Here is a 14,346-nt window from a genome sequence, read left to right as displayed (position 1 = left end):
TGAAATGTGTAAATTTCTCTCATATACTACATTTTAGCTGGTTTCAAAATTTTTGAAAAAAAATGACCAAAATACCCCTGTGTAGTTGAAACTTCTCTTTCACTGTTTTTGAATTCAAATTTGTTCATATCACTTTAAAACATGATTTTAGTAACTCATACTCACAAGGGAAGCGAGAAAACTGATGTTAAGCCTTGTGAGGTTTCGATTGGCATTTTGGGTACTGAATGTGTATCAGGACATCACAACGGTTGTCACTGGGTCGATGGGAGTTTCGGGTCATGGCACTTGCATCCCTCATTCCTAAATGCATAGGTCAATTTAGGGATGTTATGAGCTTAGTGAAAAAGGTAGTAAAGATGAAAAATGAAGAAATGTTCAAAAATATGATTAGATTCATCTCACTACCTAATAAAAGAAATAAGTTTGGGGGTGAGAAATTGAGAAAAAGAAACAGGGAAAGAAAGAAGAAGAAAAAAAATGAAGCGTTGAACAAAAGAAAAATTTTGATGAAAAATGGGTATACTAGGTGAAGGAAAATAAAACTCTAAAGAGGTTCTAGATTGACTATATGCTTAAGGTGATTTGAGCTATACATTATTTCATATCTTACCTTGACCCCAGCCATACATTACAAGCTAATCAAAGTCTTATTGATTCTTAATTTAATGTTAGTCTATATTAGTGGGGAGAGAGATGAAAAGCAAACGTATGGAATTTAATTACTAATTTGAATTTTGCATGAATATAAACTTATCTAGATTGTACTATGTTCTAGGTGAAAAGATTGCACACACACACGAAAATTCACTTAACGAAAAGCTTGCATTTGAATTGAAACAAGAGCTTGAATAATATTTGTGTGTTGCTTAGAGTTATGAATATGGATTAACTTTTGAGGATATTAAAGGTGATTAATGAAATGGTGCAATTGATTTTTGGGTAAGTGTTTTCATTGTTTAAGTTATTGTATTTTGTTCTATGTTTTGCTTGAGGACTAGCAAAATCTTAAGCTTGGGAGATGTGATAACTCTATTATATAGAGTTATTTTGACACATTTTGAGGGCTTAAGTAGCTAAATCTTTAAGGTTTTAGGTTCAGATTTTAGCAATTTAAATGTTTTTCTAGTTTAAGTTAGATTATATGTTGAATAGTTAATTTAAGTTATTTTAGTTTAATTTTACTTATTTTGTTTTAATTTACTTTAAGAAGAGTTATTATTGATTTCTCTTATGGTTTTGTGTAGGACATTTTATGAGAAAGATACATGTGTGTTAAAATCGCATAAGTATGGTGAAGGATTTATTCATACATGCTACGAAATTTCAAGGATAACTAGAGCTACAGAAGTCCCATTGATGAGATTCTTAATCCATTTGGAAAGTTAAGAGAATGGGCTATAACTTTCATGTTTACCACTTTACCCAGTTCGGATCCAATCAAGGTGAAAATGCATTAGAAGTTGATGGGCAGTTGCAATTCTGCATAGCATGTTGATTGGAGGTCACGACCTTGAGTTACTCATGGCTATGACGCTGAGGGAGTTAGGGCCATGGTACTGGGAAGATCATGGCCATGGTGCTAGAGTGCACCATACAAATTCTCGAGAGTAGACAGCCACGGCGTTACAACACATGTCACAATGCAGTGGCACCAAAAAGGGAAGCGCTGCGGCACAAGACAACTTTCAAAAAATTCATTGTTTTACAAGATTTCAGAAAGTAGGTCTTTTAAGCTTATTTAAGGAGCCTTTTTGAGAGCATTGAAGGGAGAGAATAGTAATAGCTTTTCTAGAGATTTAGAGCTCAGAATCAAGCAAGAAACAAAAGAAATTGAAAAAGATTCAAGATCAACAAAACGTCAACATTAGTTTATTTCTCTCTTTTGTGTTATACTTATTTTCTTGTTTTGAATTCATGGCTAAATTTCTTTGGAGATTTTTTTATTTAGATATCATGAACTAATTTGCTTTTCTAGAATAATCGTGGATTTCAACATGTAGTTTGAATATTAGTTTATCTTTTATTTATCATGAATGAGTATAGTTTTGTCATTCAAATATGTTCTTAATGCTTTGAATTGCCTGATCAATAAGTAATTGATTTGTGAATCTAATTAAAACTCGACAAAGAGATTTTAGATTGGACTAAGATTTGAATAGTGTATGCTCATGTCACTTAGGTGATCTGATTCACAATTCGGGTAGATATACGCAAATTGCCATACATAGCCAAATTAGGACACTAGCTTAATGAACTCAATTTAATTGATTCCTATAGATATATAGTGAACTAATTAAGTTACGTATTTGTGCAAGCATCTTGACTGAGACTTATACATAGTTTTGGATTCTAGGTTAGTAAAATCACCCAAGAAAGATAAATAGTAAGAGAAACTAGTACTAGATGAAGTGTTGAATGAACCCATAATCCTAGGTTTTTAATCTATTTTCTCTCTCAAGCATATTTAATTTCTGTTGGTTAATTTAGTGTTTATTTTAATTTTGTTTTAATTAGTTTTTCTACAATTTCTGGTTACTTAAATAAAATTGATTTGTTATAAGATTTTAATACTTCGTAAATATTTAGAAACAAATCTTTGTGGGAACAATACTTTACTTCTACTATATTACTTGTTTACGAGAACGTGCACTTGCATGAAAATTTGACATCACCTTGATAGCACAAAAAGTTTGAATCCATAACCAGTTTACCTTTTCAATAGGGTCACGCGTAACCTTTAAAATATGCCTTTTTCAAGATCAATCATAACCTCTACAACTTGCCTTTTACAAGATCAGATGTAACCTTTACTAAGACACTACCTTTTTAGGTTAAAGCACTACCTTTACACAAGATGAAGCCTTTTAAAAGATCAAGCAAAACCTCTCTACCTTTTACCTAAAGGCATAACTAATACAACAAATAATTCTATCAAACCACAAACTAAAAACCTTTAGAAAGGTTAATAACAAAGTTTAGGTTCAAAAAAGTGAGAGCTTTTACAAAAATAAAGATGATTAATGATGGTCTAAGATCAAAAAGGATTAGCTAAAGAATAAGAATGAGAACTTTAGGCCCTTTGTTTGCTCAAAGTTAGGAACTTTCTGCTCAAACTTGTTTTTTTTTTTTTTTTCATTTTTTTCCTCTTCAAAGATGGTTCAAAATCTTTCAAAATCCTCTTCTCTTCTTTCTTTAACATTCTCAAGATGTATATTTGTAGCCTTTGAGATTTTCTATCTGTGGAGTAAGTTGTAAATCATTTCTTGTATGTTCAAGCCAGCTTGCACAATTCTATTTCTTTGGTAGAATCGGTTCTTTGTAGTTAAGTTGTCAGTTCTTCGCGAAGTTTGTAGCTTTCTGTCTTTGAAGAATCGATTCTTCTATTTCAAGGTGTCAATTCTTCTATAACTAAATGTAAAGGTGACACTTTTGCAATCTTGGAGAATAGATTTTTTTTGCCTCAAGGTGTCGATTCTTTACTGTGGACGAGCTCCAAAATTTGAATTCAAGCTTGAATTCTGTAGCTCCACTTTTATTCAGTTGTGCCATGCCTTTCTTGGTCACCAAGTTTTAAGTTGTACTTTTGGTGCTTCAAGAATTGACTTTTTCTCCTTGTAAAATTGATTATTTCTTCTTTGCTTTTCTCTTTTTTGCATTTTGTTTCTCCAGATTCAATTCTTTGTCTTTGAGGTGTCGGTTCTTCACAAATCTTGAAGATTCTATCTTCTAAGAACTGACTTCTCCTTGTCTCAAAATCGATTCTTCACTATTCATCTTTGCTTGAGAATTGACTTTTTCATCTCTAGAATCGATTCTTCCTCTAATTAAAGAAATATATTTTGCTTTATTTTCCTTCAAGATCAAGCCATTTCTTTTGAAACCTTGATCTTTGGGCTAGCACATTTAATTTTGAAAACAAGAGACTTTTTGAGAAAAGTAAGAGTATGATCATCTATATAATGTTCAAACAATCAAAACACTTTAATAACCTTTTCTACTAAGTTCAACTTTAATAATTCTTTGAGGATTTTCTTCATTCTCAATAATATCTTTCACTTTCAAAGCTCATTAAAGTTCAATCAATTTTGTCATGTCAAAACAAATATAAAGCTAACAATGTTTCCTTTTTTAATATGACAAAATTGAGAGTTAATTTTGCTTCTTGAAGAAAAATTCCCCCTAAAAATATGCTCAATATTTCAAAGTACTTTTCTCAGGTAAAGCTCCCTTTGAATTTATGCTTTCTCCCCTTAATTATATGCTTTTTCAAAAAGATTTGCATTTAAGTATAAAAGCATTTTTGAAAAATCCAACCAACTCCAACTAAAATGAATGAAAATTTAAGTACAAATTTGCTCACTATATTTCTCCCTTTTTTCGTTGTACAAAAAAAGAACAGAAAATAGAGTATAATAAAGGAAATAAAACTCATAGAAAAATAGAGCATTCCCAGCACAAGTTAAGTATAGTTATCAATCAACATTTAATGATAAGATCATAGAGACAATTAGAGCAAGTATGTTCAATGAATAGATATCAGTAAATATACAAATGAATGTATGCAAATGAAAATCCGAAAGTCATCCATTAAAATTAAAATTTATATGTTTTAGGAGTTACAATAATTTTGCTCCACAAAATGATATATGTCTTCTACTGGATTAACTTGAGGATCAACTATCTAAGTTAAACTTTTTCGTAAGCTGATTCATTTTCTTTTTATGTTCTTTTCTTTCATGCTGTTGTTTTTTGATCTAATTGTCAAAGTAGTTATCCATTTTTGCAATCAAGGAGTTCATGGTGTTTTGGGAAGGTGGATCTTCAGTGTTAGTGAAATTCCTGCTATCATCTGTTCTTGCATCTCTAAGTTCAAAACCTTGTTCAAGTGTCATATTCTTTTCAATCGAGTGATATTCAAACTCCTTTATTGCTTCTTCAACAATCTTCTGATTTTGACATCTAATCATCAAGTCTGCACTTGTGTCAACCTCAAGTGAATCCATTAGTTGGCTAATTACCATTCCATGAACTAATCTTTCATTCTTTCCTTCAATTACTTCCAACATGTCTCTAAGAATGAAATAACCCAAATTGAATTGCTTGCTGTGTTTGATGTGATGCATGAAATATAAATCTTCACTTTTCACAAATGAGAATTCTCTCCCACTTGGTCTTAAGAACCAACATAAAATTAAGTGTAAGATCTTGTCATGAAAGCCTAAACGGTTTATACTGAAGGGTTTTATTAGTGTTAGTGGAGGGAAGATGAACACATGTTTTTTAAGTCAAGTTTATTGAGTTCATTACGTAGACTTTTTAGGTCTATTCTAAAGTTATGAACTTCTAAGACATGATTGATCACTGGTGGAGAAATACCTATTTCTCTTCCCATGATTGATGTAGTGAATGCGACCTTGGAAGTATATGGCTTTCCATCATTGTTAATAAATGTAGTATCAGCATTTTAATAGAAAACCTTGACCAAATTCTCATAATAAGGTGTATTCATTTTTAAAGTTGTCAACCAATGTTGTTCTTTGAGATTATCTAAGTATGGGAAACCTAGTGTGCTTATGTAATCCAAATCAATTGAATGACTAAGAATCACTTGAAAGTGTGAAAACAGGTACAAGTACCTTTGTCTATGTTTGTGATCGTTGAAGTTCTTAAAAATATGATTGGACTTTGATGATGACTCCCTTCTTTGGTCTCTAGTATAACTCCCATGCCTTGCTGCCATGACTGATGAATACTTTTATGAATAGGTTAAGGTGATGGAAAAGTTTTACAGTAGACTTGTTCTAAAGTTATGGTAAATGAATGGACCAATAACGTTTCTTCTAATCTTATAAGCAAAGTTGTTTGTCTCTTCACCTTCTTTTTTCAAATTTTAACATTTTTTAAGTGAATCATATCACTTTGACTTGCACATTTATTTCATTTGCCTAGTATGGTCTCAATCAATAACCTTTTTAGTGAAAGTCATTAAGACACTAAGTTCAGACGTAGATTCTTTTCCTTTATGTCTAGGAGTTAGAATCAGTTGGATAACTTTCCATGATGAATGCATGCATCTAATGTCATGTTAAACATTCAGGACAATCAGGGCATTATAATTAATCATTACTCTCACCTTGTTTCTCATACCTGTTTAAAAGCCACATAATAAGTTTTGAGACCTTTGAAAAGTACTTTATGCCAGACGAATTGATTCTTCAAAATGAAGATGTTGATTCTAGACATTCTAATTTTACTTTTTATTTCATTGATTTCCCTGCGATATAGATTGTCACTTGTTTTTTGGTATCCAAAATTTTTTTGAATCCTTTTGTTAGTAAAAAAAAAAATAAAACTTGCTAAAAGGTTAGAATTAAAAAAAAAAAAAACTTATTTGCTTCACTCTTGAAACTTATTCAATCAGTTTTCCTTTTATATCCTTCAAGAGCATTTTTTAACTTCTCATTTTCATTTCCTAAACTATTGAGATTCATCTCACGTATTCTAAATGTCGTTTTCAATTTTTATTTTCTCTTTCTAACTCAAGTTTTGCATTATTTAAAAATTCATTTTCAACATTAAGATTTGAAATTTTTCTTTATTCTCCAAATTTATTTTCTTGTACCTATAAACTAATTCACCAAACACCTCCTTAAATTCTTCGAAAGTATATTTAAACATACCATCAAATAGATATTTTACCTTCCCTTCCAAGTTCTAGAACAATGACCATGCTTCATTTCCTTGTTGTGAGGATTGAATCTTACTTGACTCATCATTGTTGATTTTTCTAGTGTTTTCTTCCAAATCTTCTTCTCCATATATTTCTTCTAGTTTTTCCCATACTTTTTTTGCACTATTGTATGAAGAGACTTTGTTGTACTCTTTGTTTCCTAGTGCAGAAAAGAGGAAATGCATGGCCTTTGCATTAAGTTATAACATGTCTAAGTGACTTGAATCCCATTCATTTAATTCTTTAGTCAACTCATATGAACCATCTCTGATTATTCTCCAAAATTCATAATCACTCACTTGGATAAACTATTTTATTTGGTCTTTCCAATGATGATAGTCTTTGGCATTGAACTTTGGACATTCTACTGTTAATTTTTCTTTATTGGAAGTAGAATCCATGTCCATTGAGGTGACTTCTCCTAGTTCTTCACTTTCTCCGTGATGATCAATTTCAAAAATAAAATTACTAGATTTTCCTTCCTCATTCATAATTTCTTCTTTGATGATTATTGTATGACTCAAACATTTAGCATCAAGAAATTGTGGGTTATCCATTTGCATATTAGAATCCGAAAAATCCTCATTCATGGGCTCATCTACTGCCACATAACAGAGACTTGCAATCTTTTTTTCCTGTTCATTTTGTGACTTATCACTGTCACTCTATGCTGTTATCATTGTTTTCTTATTGATGCTTCTTTGATTGTTCATCTTGAGTTTTGGACATTTGTATTTGGTTGGACCAAGTCTTTTGCATTCATAACAAATAACGTGATCTTTTCTATGATCATCTTTTTGAATGTCTCTCCTCAGATTTCTTCTTAGTTCGTCTCTTTTGAAAAACTTTCGACTTCTTTTTTTGTTCATCAAAGATCTATTAAACCTTTTGGTTAACAAAGATATTTCTTTATCATCATATTCAACATTATTTACATTTTCTTCCTCAGCTGCCTTGAAAGCAGTGCTTTTTCACTTTGCTTCTCTTTTAATTGCTTCATCTATTTCTTTCTCATGCCTAAAGGTCATTTCATAAGTAAGTAAAGAACCTAGAAGCTCATCTAACTTAAGTACTTTTAAGTCTTTGGCTTTTTCTATGGCAATGACCTTAGATATCCACGATTTAGGAAGATTGTGAAGGATTTTCTTCACCGGTTGTGCATTTGGAACTTTTTTCCTACAGCTTTAAGTCCTTTTATGATTTTGGTGAATCTTTCAAACATTTCTTTGATAGATTCCTCATCTTTCATCTTGAAAAACTCATAGTCAAGTATTAACAAACTAATTTTTTATTCCTTTACTTAACTAGTTTCCTTATAATAGTTTTCTAATGTATCCCAAATTTCTTTTGCTAAGGAACACATAGCTACTCTATTAATTTCATCCTCACTAAGAGGACACAAAATAGTTGTTACAACTTTGTGATTCACCTATACCAACTTTTTGTCTTTATTATCCCATTCAGCTCTAGTTTAACATGGTTTACACTATCTACAGTTTTGGTAAGAATATGAGGTCTATCAACAATAAAATCCTAAAGATCTAAATTTGTCACGACTCGATACTCCTCTCAAGCTGGTGACAACCGTTGCGACGTCCCGGTAGACATTCGTTACCCGGAGTGCTAATCGGAACCAGCAAGGCTTTAGTACCATTTTGTTTTCATCTCCCCTGTGAGTAATCATCGTCAAACCTCATTTTTAAAGAATTTTAAGCTTTTTCCCTTTCAAAACCGTGGAAAAATAATTTTCGCCTCACAGGGGCGTTTTCTTCATTTTTCCTCAAAATTTTCCGAACCCGACAAAAAATGTAGTAGATGAGTGAAAAACACATATTTTATGATTTAAAATAAATTTGGGTGTCTAAAACATTTATTAAAAATGATATTGCAACTATTTGAATAAAATAAAAATATTCAATAAAATATTCTAATTTCTTGTAAAATAATATTTATAGAGTCATCGGTAAATAATTTTTGTAATGTAAAAGCTAAATAAATTCATACGTACTATAATACCGATAATCGGGATATGAAATTTACTTTCCAGTGACTCGTGGGCCCACAAGGAACAAAAGTGCACAAAGACTGTAAACTTACAGTTTTTGGAGTAGTAAAGCCGACTATAATCCTTGACGATATCTGCTATCCACAGACTACCTCGAGCTTGAAATGGTTGAAAATGAGGGTGGTGAGATTATAAAATCTCAGTGAGTAAATAGATACCATCTAAACCATCTAAAGTCGAGTAAATGGAGACAGATAAAACAGTTTAACATACTGAAATTCATCACCTTTCAACTTGTTTCAACCAAATAAAATCAATTCATATAAATCGAGTAATTAACATGGCTTATGAATTTCTTAAAACTTTGGCTCGTGCCAAAATCATTCTCATACCCAGTTATCAAGGATGCCTTGATCGAGGGCTATCCCAACCGAATTCGCCAAGGCTGTTAAAAAGTTATGTACGTATAAATCATGTTTTTATTTTGAAAACATAGTCGTTCCTTGGCGTTGGCAGAGTTCCCCTCACGTGGTGGTTGGGCGTGAAATGAACTCTAAAGTTTGACCTCGGGAGTTACCCAACGCACCTTTCCAATCGAGGTACATATATATGACCAGGTTCCGTGCCCCTCTAATAGGTTGGTCCACAGAACCAGTCCACTGCAGCAAGCTAAACCCATCATACAATAAAAATTCAACAGCATGATATGGGAATTTTATCATTATCCAGCTTATCAAGGCAAACAACAGTTTATACATTTCAACACAAATACCAATTCAGCCATTCAGGCCAACATTGTCATAAGCCAATCAATTAGAACCATAAATTCACAATACATCAAATGGTCTCCAATTACTTTATTTTCAAAGCCTTCATTCAATTTCAAGACCATTTATGAAATCATTTGTATTTAAACACATTTTGTTTATAAAACCTAAAAATTTACCATTTAAACTCATTTTTCATAAAATCACAAAATCGGATAAAAATCACTCTAGATAATTACGACGATAGTAAGGTTACTCACAGTACTAGGAGTTCGATATACTCCTATTCCCGGTCTTTAGACACAATCTCTTTACCCTTGTTAGAGGGCTCACCACCTATACATCATACATGACACTAATTTTAATAAATTATGTCAATTTATCATAAACTATTTCAGGCTCTATAAATCTATATGTATGCACGAAATGTGCTGCAAAATGTTTAAATAGCCGTTTAAATACGGTATTGACCTAATTCGCACTATTCGAGGTGTAATTGGCTAAAACCTCCAATTTAACTCCAAATCGATTTCTTTCACTTTCTACACTCCAATTATACTTAAAATACCTCAATGACTGTGAATATGATTCAATTTATCAGTCTGAACCATAAATCGCACATGTCTATACATTAGGTAAAAATTCAGATTTTCATGCCAAAATTTCCCATTAAATTTCTAGCCTCACCAATCATTAAATACCACCAAAATATCATGAAATATCATCAATTTCAGCCTCAATATCCTCCCTAGAAAATTCGGCCTCTTGTGGGTTTGTGAAGAACAAAGTGATTCCTTGCTAGATTTTCATACTTTCCATTACCAAACAACCAAAAACACTTAATTAGCTTGAAATCTAGCAAAATCAATGCTCAAAACCTCTCCTCTCAAATTCGGCCAGCATGGGTTCATCATGCAAACTTGAGTTCTAAGCATGAAAAATGAAAAAGAAAGCATGGGTAGTGTAAATCACAAGATAAAATCACAAAATTTTACCTTTATTAGCTTAATCCCTTGAAATCTCACGCTTTTTCTTCAATTTTCCCACCTAGGGTTTGTGTTCTTTCCTTTCCTCTTCACTTCATGCTTTGGCCGGCCATATGGGTGAGACTAAGAGAGTTTTAAATAGATTTTACGGGAAAATTTTAGAATAATCCAAGCTTGACACATGGCATGTTTCCATTGGTCCATGTGTAACACTTATCCATTAAGCAATCTCTCTCCACCACATAAAATGTTTCAATTATCCACAGTGTAAAATGTTAATGGCTGAAATCTATCGACATGACAAGTGTTAGGTGGTGTAAAATTCCAAAATTCCAACTTTGCCCCCGTAAACTTGTAAAATTATCGTTTTACCCTTAGGACTCCAAAAATGTCAGAATTTAAATTTTTCACCTCTCAAACTCAAATCATACTCCAATGAGTCAAATGTGATCAAAATCTTTTCTAAAAATTCCCATTTTATCCTCGAGTGACAAAATTACCATTTTACCCCTAGAACATGAAAATTTCAAATTAACTTTAATTCAGCCCTCGAACTCCAAATCATCATTTTAAGTTATTCTGGGGTTTTAAAATTCTCAATTTCATCTTAAGATCTCTATTTAGACTAGTTCGAGGCTTAATTCAACTTAATTGTACCATTTGGTACAATATCGACTTTTGATAATTTTTTGGGGCTTTCCAAGTATGCAAGCATATTGTCAATCACATGAAGGACATGGCAAGTACTTTATAAGGTCGGGCTTGACAAAATCAGTAGATTATATAAAGGTTTTAAATCTCATTCTCTAGAACAGGTAGTTCTCCCTTTTGAACAAAACCAGTCGTATCATAGATTGTCCTTCACCAATGAAGCTCGAAGATGACATGGTTGTTACATTAAGATTTTTGTATAGGATCTCTCAAAAGTGGTTAAACCTACAAAGAACTTGAGAACCTGCTCCGATACCAATTCTTAGAAAAGATAAGCTTAAAGTAAAACTATCAAGAAAGAGATGAATTGGTTGTTAAGTAAAAATTTCCCTTTTTTCAAAAATTAGTTCAACTGTGAAAGAATAAAACAATAAAATAGAGTATAAACTTAATGAGTAAAGAGCAGCAAAGTAAGAAGGGACTCAACGGGATTTTTATAGAGGTTCAGCCTTTCAATGCCCATGTCCTCTCCCTTGTTATCAAAAAGAATTTGAATCCACTATCAGCTTGCTTTTTCAACAGTGTCAAGCATAACCTTTATAACATGCTTTTTGCAAGATCAAAAGTAACCTTTACAACTGCTTTTCGCAAGATCAAAAGTAACCTTTACAACTTGCCTTTCACAAGATCAAGCACAACCTCTACCAAAACATTACCTTTTTAAGTTAAAACACAACCTTTACACCAAATGAAGCCTTTTAAAAGATCAAACAAAACCCCTCTACCTTTGCTTGGAGGTATAACCAATACAATAGTGGATTTTAGTGAACAACAAACTGAAAACATCTAGAAAAGCTTATAATGAAGTTTAAGTCTAGAAAGGTGAGAGCTTTCATAAAACTAAGGATGATCAATGATGGTTTAAGCTCAAGAAGGATCAACTGAAGAATTAAGATGAGAACTTTAGGCTTTTTGTTTGCTCAAAGGTGGGAATTTTTTGATCATAGTTGTTTCTCTTGTTTTTTTGCTCTTTTCCTCTTCAAAGATGATTCAAAATCTTTCAAAATCCTCTTCTCTTTTTTCTTTAATGTCTTCAAGATGTATATTTATAGTCTTTGAGATTTTCTACCTATTGGAATAAGTTTTCAATCATTTCTTATATGTTCAAGCCAGTTTGCACAATTCTATCATCTTTGTAGAATCGATTCTTTGTAGTTGAGCTACCAATTATTCACAAAGTCTATAGCTTTCTATCTCTGAAGAATCGATTCTTTTATTTCAAGGTGTCGATTCTTCTACAACTAGACGTAAATGTGACACTTTTACAATCTTAGAGAATTGATTCTTTTGCCTCAAGGTGTCAGTTCTTCATTGTGGACTAGCATCAAAATTTGAATTCAAGCTTGAATTTTGCCTTTCCACTTTTATCCAGTTGTGTCGTGCCTTTCTTATTCATCAAGTTTTTGAGTTGTACTTTTAGTGCTTCAAGAATCGACTTCTTCTCCTTATAGAATCGATTCTTTCTTTTTTTTGTTTTTCTCCTTTTGCATTCTATTTCTCTAGAATCGATTCTTTGTCTTTGAAATGTTGGTTCTTCACAAATCTTAAAGCTTCTATCTTTCAAGAACTGACTTCGCCTTGTCTCATAAGTGATTCTTTACTATTGATCTTTACTTGAGAATTGACTTTTTCATCTCCAGAATCAATTCTTCTTGTAATTAAAGAAATATATTTTACTTCCTTTTCATTCCATAATCAAGTCATTTTTTTAAAAAAACTTGATCCTTTGGTTGGCTCATTTAATTATGAAAACAAGAGACTTTTGAGAAAATTAAGAGTATGATCATCCATATTAATATGTTCGAACAATTAAAGCACTTTGATATATTTTTCTATTAAGTTCAGCTTTAACAATTCTTTAAGGATTTTCATCATACTTAAAAATATCTTTCACTTTCGAAACTCGTTAAGTTCAATAAATTTTGTCATGTCCAGACAAGAGTAAAGCTAACAAAAACTAAAAAAGTAAATGAGACAAAAAAGCGAGAAAAAAAAACCTTAAAAACCCAAACCAAAAAAGATTAAATGAGACAAAGAAGTAGGGAAAAAAACCCACAAACCCACATCGAAAAACAACCAACTGAAATCTGAAAAAAAAATAACAATCAAAGAAATAAAGATAAGGCGAGAGAAAGAGCAAAAAAGTTGAAAAACAAGACAGAAAAGAGAAGAAAGAATAATAAAAGAGCAAATGAAACAAAGCAAGTAAGAGGGAAATTTCTAGAAAAGAGATGAAGAGACGAAGAAACCGAAGTGAAACAAAAAGACCTAAAAAAGACAAGAGAAAGAAAGAGTAATAGAGAACTCTAATTAATAGGGGGCCACAATTATAAAAAAATCCCTCAACCTATACGTTAGAAAGATAAAAAAAAACCTTCCATTTTCTACAAAATATCATCTGCATTACGAAATCAAACCTATGACAAAGACAAAAAAAAAAAACCATCCCTTTTCTACAAAATACCGCCTACATCCTAAAATTGAAGTCAAAATCAATCTTGTTGACATGGCACTCTAATTGAAAACAATTGCCCTCTCATCGGGATGGCTTTTAATTATAGTAAATGCTTGCCTTTCTTAATGATTAAGAAATATTAAAGCTTATGTCATCCTTCAAGCTTCTAACATGAATCTTTCTTTGGCAAAGATTTTGCTAAATATGGGTAAAGTTAAGGTTCCTTATTGGCAACCAAGGTGAAATCAAGAAACATTGTGCTATGGGAAATTAATTTAAAACCTTATTTTCTTTGTTTAAGATTTGTTTATTTTGTGGCATCTTAATTGAGATGTGAATGTTTGGCCAAAAAAAAATGTTAAAATGTGAATGAGTTTCAAAAAAGGTTGTATGTTAATTTGAGTACTCATTAACTTGGATTTTTGAGTTCAAGTGATATCCAAGGTGTATATATGAGGAGAGAAAGTGAGAAAAGTTAAAAGAGAAATAAAAAAATATCAAATTAAATTAACAAATAAAAAATAAAATGATTATAAAAGAAAAGTTTCTACTGTCTTTTTATAAAAAACTAACTGAAAATTTAACGTCGTTTTCTCATATGATAACAGAAGTAAAACATAAAGTTTTATATGAGAAAAAAAATAACCTCAGGATGCTATGTGAGAAATGTCGTACTGTAAGAGGTCTAT

This window comes from Theobroma cacao, chromosome 1 (assembly GCF_000208745.1).
Source record: "Theobroma cacao cultivar B97-61/B2 chromosome 1, Criollo_cocoa_genome_V2, whole genome shotgun sequence".
NCBI lineage: Eukaryota > Viridiplantae > Streptophyta > Magnoliopsida > Malvales > Malvaceae > Theobroma > Theobroma cacao.
The sequence above is the reverse complement of the archived record's forward strand: the minus strand, read 5'-3'. Positions refer to the sequence as shown.